Here is a 6,344-nt window from a genome sequence, read left to right on the forward strand (position 1 = left end):
GGCTATTGGTCTCCTAAGGAATTTATAGCTGGAAAAGCAGATATTTATTACAAAAAGACACAGTATGTTCACTAGAGCGCAGAGGTTCAGAGAGTTCTCTCCAAAAAAAGAAATAAGTACGCCACAGACTTGTCTTTGAATGTAATTTCAGAGGAAAGGCTCATTCCTAAAATATTTTCTATTTTCTCTCCATAATATTGCCTAAGGCTAATATCTAGGGGAAAAAATTTAACATAGGACACAGCATCCACTCCTAAATAGGTCTAAGATTTAAAATGTGAACTGCCTTGGGAGAAGCTACACTAAAATTCCACCTAAGGGGCTTCCCTGGTGGCACAGTGGTTGAGAGTCCGCCTGCCGATGCAGGGGACGCGGGTTCGTGCCCCGGTCCGGGAAGATCCCACATGCTGCGGAGCGGCTGGGCCCGTGAGCCATGGCCGCTGAGCCTGCGCGTCCGGAGGCTATGCTCCGCAACGGGAGAGGCCACAACAGTGAGAGGCCTGCGTACCGCAAAAAAAAAAAAAAAAAAAAAAAAAAAATTCCAGCTAAGATACAGAAATATCACATCTCAACATATAAGATCAGTTTTCGATGGCATATTGGGGAAAGGCAAGAGAAGACAACAACATTGAAGAGTATAAAGACAGATAAAAGAAAATGGGTAAAATAAGTCAGGGTTAAGAAGAGAATGTTAGAGCAAAAGGTAAACTACCCAATCACTATGTCACAGTAAAAGTTTACTCCAAAATATATTACGCACTACTAGATATTTCCGTCTCGGAACCTGACCTCCCCACTGCCTCAGCCAATCATGTTTTGTGCCGCATGACCCCATGTCCCCTTCCACAGCTAACTAGACTAGCACTGGGCACCTCTGCCTGAGGCCTCCAACAAAAATTGGCCCCTAAAAAAACCAATATGTTGGGGGTAGGAGCAAAAAGTAAAAGAAATCACAGAAACAAACAATGAAGTTGAATTAGGGATTGACAAACTCAAGTTATATAAAAGCAGGCATAATAAAGAGGCTATGAGTAAAAAAAAAGATACTTATAGGGAGGAAGACAACTAAGCATGTCAAAAATGCAGAGAAAACATGTGCAGCTCATGAAAGAGGGATGAAGTGGTCAGGAGAGATTCCTGTTTATGGCAGCTTTCTAGTTCTGTCGTGCATATCCCCTTCCTCAAGGTGAGTGGAAAATAAAAAAACCTAAGACACAAATAAATGACTAAAAGGGTTTACATCATTTTTTTTTTCCACATTAAAAAAACTTATCGTTGCAAAGTCTGAGTTAGAAGAGTCCTTGGAATCAGATCAATTCACTATTTGAGAGAGAAGGAAATTGAGGACCGCAAAGGAAACTAAGGTTGTATAAATAGCGACAGAGGTAGGACAAGAACCAAGGCCTCCTATTTCTACAGCCATTACTCTCTGTCCTAAACAGCACTAAATATCACCAACAGAAAAATTTTTACTCAAAACGAGTATTTCTGCCACACATTTTTAAATGAATCAGAAATCTTTATGCGCATTATGCCATCTCCCACAGTTTAAATTTTTCACTTATTTACTCTCTGGTTCTCTGGTATTCTTATGAAATACATTCATTAAATTTCTCCTTTTCTTTGTAAAGGTATTTTTTTAATGTATGCGTCACTCAAGACATTACACAAAATTCATCATGCTCCACTGGCTTTTCCTCACCGTACCTTTACATAGCATTACTCAGAACATGTTATTTCACAGACTGCACAACAGTGCTTGAACTCAGAGTAGTACAGAACAGACATTTTAACTGAAAACAATTTCAACTAAGGACCATAATGATTTCCCTGGAGAAAAACTCAACACCTATGTCACTAAAGTTCAGAGAAAACACTGCAAGAACAATCGAAACTGAAGAAGAACTAATGTGAAATGTTTCAAGTCATTCCTTATAAAATGTCTTGCAATCATTCAATTTCTCCTGAGACCAAAAACTACAACTTGGAAACACAAATCCCAAAGATGGGAAATTACTGAACAGTGGGAAAGTGTAGAGAGAGGAAGAAAAAAAGTTGGCATAGGGTAAAGATGGTGAAGCCCCACGTCAGGACTGCAGCACACCTAAATGCTTATTCTGCCAGAATAAACACTTAAGCTCCTCTAAGGATCCCCTACAGGACACAGCTGGGGGTGGGGTAAGTCCTTGAACCTAAAGCTGATCCACAGAAAAGCAAAGTCATCAATTTCCTAAGAACATTCTCAGCCATCTTAAAACAGCAGAAATTGAGAAACAGCATATTTTAAAGAATTCTTTGCTTAGGTTTAAGGTGAACAAGGTACATATAAAGTGAAGAACACACAACCTAGAGTGCTAACGATTAAACAAGGAAAAACACAAAACTCACCAATCTAGGGGCCACTTAAGTATAGCTAATGTATCATACTCAAGAGAATTTTTTCGTTAAGCGAAGAATTCATGGCGTTGTAAGCATATTACTTCTTATTCTAGCATCTTAAAGGTGTGTACTGTTACCACCATTCAGTGAGAAAATTCAGGCTTAGAGCCTTTAATTAACCAAGGTCATTAAAGCCAGGCAGTGCGTCGAGCGGGATGGGAACCCCGGCTGTCTTAAGGCTTGCGAGAGGATAAGCCGCAGTCGACACAGCTGTTTAAGTTCATCCTTACCAGTCACCCAGGAGCTGAGTTTTGAAGAGGAAATCTAAAAAGGGCATTTGACTTTCTCTCTCTCAAAGCAGAAGAGAACTGAGCTGTCAGAAACTGAAAGAGAAGTGAGGGCGGCTGGCTCGCGGGCTCTCCATACCCCCAGCTCAGGTCAGTCGCTCCCCAGCGCCAGCGGCCACGGGACCGAGCCCGCCCTGCTCGGATCACGCAGCCCGAGCCACGCTCGGTTCTCCGCCCGGGGCCAAGGGGGCGCGGCTGTCAGACCCTGAGGGGCAGGGACAAAGAGCCTCCCCGGCCGTGGCCGGGGGCTGCGGGCCAGTGGCCGAGCCGGGGCTCCGTAGACGCCCGGCGGCAGCGGCCCCGATGGGGCGGCGTGCAGACCGGTGCAGAGTGCGGCAGAGGAGGGGCGGCCGCCGGCCCGAGGGGCTCAGCCAGAGACTCGGACAGGGCGAGCGGAGACGCCTTCCTTCTCGCCCAGTCCCCATTACCTTGTTTGTGGGCTTCTCGTCACCGTCGCCGACGCCAACGGGCTTCCAAGCCGGGGCTGCGCAGCGAAAGCCGATTAGCGGGCGTCAACAGCTTCTTGCGCCTGCGAAACAGCCTCCAGGTCGGGATGGAGAAACGCCGGGGCTGGGAATCAAGGATAAGGTTGGTTCTCAGCTGGTGGAGATTTTACTCCTCTCGTCCCTCACACTCCGCTTCCGCTCCGCCTCCTGGCCCGGCCCTTCCCCCACTTCGGACACCAGCCGCCCGCGACGTGCGGCATTGTGGGGGATGTAGTCCCGGAAGGCGGAAGAGGCGGCACGTGTTTCTAACCCGTCGGCACCTACTCCGGGTCAGGACAACGCCGTTGCACAGCAACCAGAGGCGCCTGCAGGCTCCTTTTTCGGATGAGCTTAGCTTGAGGGAGGAGTTCTCTCTGCCTTAATTCGCTGCGGACGCTGAAAGGAGAGCGTAGGCGTCGCACTCATACCCTCCAGCTGGGAACTAACAGTTAACACGCTGTTGGCTTGAGGTAGAAGGGCTTAGTATGATTAAAAGTGTACTACTGACAAGAATGCCCGTTTTTGCCCCGAATGTCCGTAGCCAACGGAGTAAGGCAAAAATAACCGACTAAAGATTGAACAGGAAGAAACAAAATTGTTGTTTTTCACAGATAATATCAATATTATGTACGTGGCAAATCCAAAAGAATTTGCAGATAAATTGTTACAATTAATAAGTTTAACAAGGTTAATAGACACAAAAATAGTATTCTTAAAAAATACTTATTTCTATATTCCAGGAAAAAAAGAGAATTGAATTTTCTTTAAGTTAGAGAATTTGAAGCTTACAATACCCTCAAACCAATATCAGATATCTAGGAATAAATCAAAGAAGTGCAAGACCTATATGAAGGAAACATTTTAAAAACATTGAACAAGACCTAAACAAATAAGAGAGAATAACACGTTCACAGATTGAAAGATTCCATACTGAAAGATGTCAAGCCTCCCCAAATTAATCTGTAGACCCAGTGCAATTCCAGATAAATTTCAGTAGATTTCTGTGTGTGCATGTGTGTGTGTGTGTGTGTGTGCGTGTGTGTGTGAGAAAGAGAGAGAAACTTAACGAGCTAATTTAAGTTTACGGAAGAGCAAAGACAAGTATACATGAGGAAGAGGAGGAAATAAAACAAGTATATATGAGGAAGAGGAGGAAGACTTGCGTCACCAGATATCAAGCTTTATTATAAAGCCATAGTCATTAAGGCAGTGTGGTATTGGATCGAGGATGCACCAATATACCAATAAAACAGAATGAAGAGCGCAGAGATGCGCCAAGCCTTCAGTAGCAACAGCCGCTCCCAACGATAGGTCTGAGCCTCGCCAGCCCCTCCCCCAGGAGACCGATGCAGTCGGCCAACCTCTGATATATTTAAAAAAAAAAAAAAGAATAAAGAGCCCAGAAAGTCTCATCTGTACATGAAAGTTTGATTTACGTTGTCATGATGGGGATGCAGAGCAATGCCTAAAGGATGGTTTTCAATAATTGGTGCTGGGACAAATAGATTTCCATTTGGAAGGAAAAAAATGAAATTGGGCTCTTTACATTACACACCAAAATCAATTCCAGGTGGATATTAGACATAAATTTGAAAGGCAAAACAATAAAGCTTTTAGAAGATGAAATAGGAGCAAATATCCATGACCTCAAGAGTAGGGGACAGACTTTTTTAATTAATCCAAAAGCACTAATTATAATAGAAAAACTGATAAATTGACTACATTAATATTTAAGACCTGGTTTCATCAAATGACGCCGTTAAAAGAGCTAAAAAGCAAGCCTCAGAATCAAATAAGAAATTACAGCATTATGCTGTACACCTTAAATTTGTACAGAACTGTATGTCAGTTATCGCTCAATAAAGCTGAAAAAAATTTACAGTATATAGAACCAAGAGAAGTCTTGTATCCAGGATATATAAAGAACTACAGTCATAAGAAAAAGAAATGAACAGGCAAATTACCGAGGAAGAAATCCAAATAACCAATAAACCTGTGAAAAAGTGTCAATCTTATAAGAGAACAGGGAAATTTGAACCGCAGCAAGATAACACTACACCACCGACCAGAATGGCTAAAATGAAAGAGACTGACAATTACAAGTGTTCTCACTAGGAGTAGAGCAACAGGAATTTTTCACTTTACTATAGGGAGAGTAAATTAATAGAGCAGTTTGGAAACATTGTTTGGCCTTATCTACTAAAGTACAGAGGCCTGTGCATGACTAAGAATACAGGCCTGTACATGACCAAGCATGTCACTTCCTGGTATATACCCTAAGAAAGGCTCATGTGCACCAAGATGCATGTGTAAGAATGTTAACAGCAGTACCGTTGTTATAGCTAAAAACTGTAAACAACCCAATGTCCTCTATCAACAACAAAATGGATAAATTGTCATATAATAATAGACATAGAATATAACAGAGAAATGAACAAACTACATGCAATAATATAGATGAATCTTAAAATATAATGTTAAGAAAAAGAAACCACTCTCGAAAGAATATATAATGTATTGTTCCATTTTTATAAAGTTCAAAAACATGAATAAAGAATGCATACTTAGGTGCTGAAACAGTAAAGAAGAGGAAGGAAATAGGTACCATAAAAAGGAGGTTAACGGCTACCTCTTAAGACAGGAGGAACCCTATGGGGAGAGGATTGAGACTGGGAAGTCTCTTATGGTAGGGGGAGGGGGGAGAACACAAATATATAAGAAGCCACAGTAGAGTGTGGTATCTATTATATGTAGAGAAAAAACATTTCTATCTGAGTGGGAAAAGTCCACATGGTAGGCAGACGCAAAGGAAAAGAGGCAATACAGGTCATGTATACAAAACATGGGATAACCTGGATACAGATTACCTGAGCTGTCCAGTACAGTAGCCACTAGCCATATGTGGCTTTTTTTTTTTTTTTTTTTTTTTGAGGTACGCGGGGCTCTCACTGTTGTGGCCTCTCCCGCTGCGGAGCACAGGCTCCGGACGCGCAGGCTCAGTGGCCATGGCTCACGGGCCCAGCCGCTCCACGGCATGTGGGATCTTCCCGGACCGGGGCACGTACCCGTGTCCCCTGCATCGGTAGGCGGGCTCTCAACCACTGTGCCACCAGGGAAGCCCCATATGTGGCTT

At 43.2% G+C, this 6,344-nt stretch overlaps 1 protein-coding gene across 1 annotated transcript in view; it reads right to left on the minus strand.

Annotated features, from left to right (window-relative positions):
* The window catches only part of CCDC126 (coiled-coil domain containing 126), a 54,714-nt gene extending 51,087 nt beyond the window's left edge, over positions 1-3,627 (minus strand). Inside the window, exons 1-2 of the mRNA XM_019928760.3 lie at positions 3,497-3,627; positions 3,155-3,296 (exon numbers count right to left, since the gene is read on the minus strand). The gene's annotated coding sequence lies outside the window, so the exon portion shown is untranslated. The remainder of the gene's footprint in view (positions 1-3,154; positions 3,297-3,496) is intronic.
* Positions 3,628-6,344: the final 2,717 nt, after the last annotated feature.

This window comes from Tursiops truncatus, chromosome 9 (assembly GCF_011762595.2).
Source record: "Tursiops truncatus isolate mTurTru1 chromosome 9, mTurTru1.mat.Y, whole genome shotgun sequence".
Lineage (NCBI taxonomy): Eukaryota > Metazoa > Chordata > Mammalia > Artiodactyla > Delphinidae > Tursiops > Tursiops truncatus.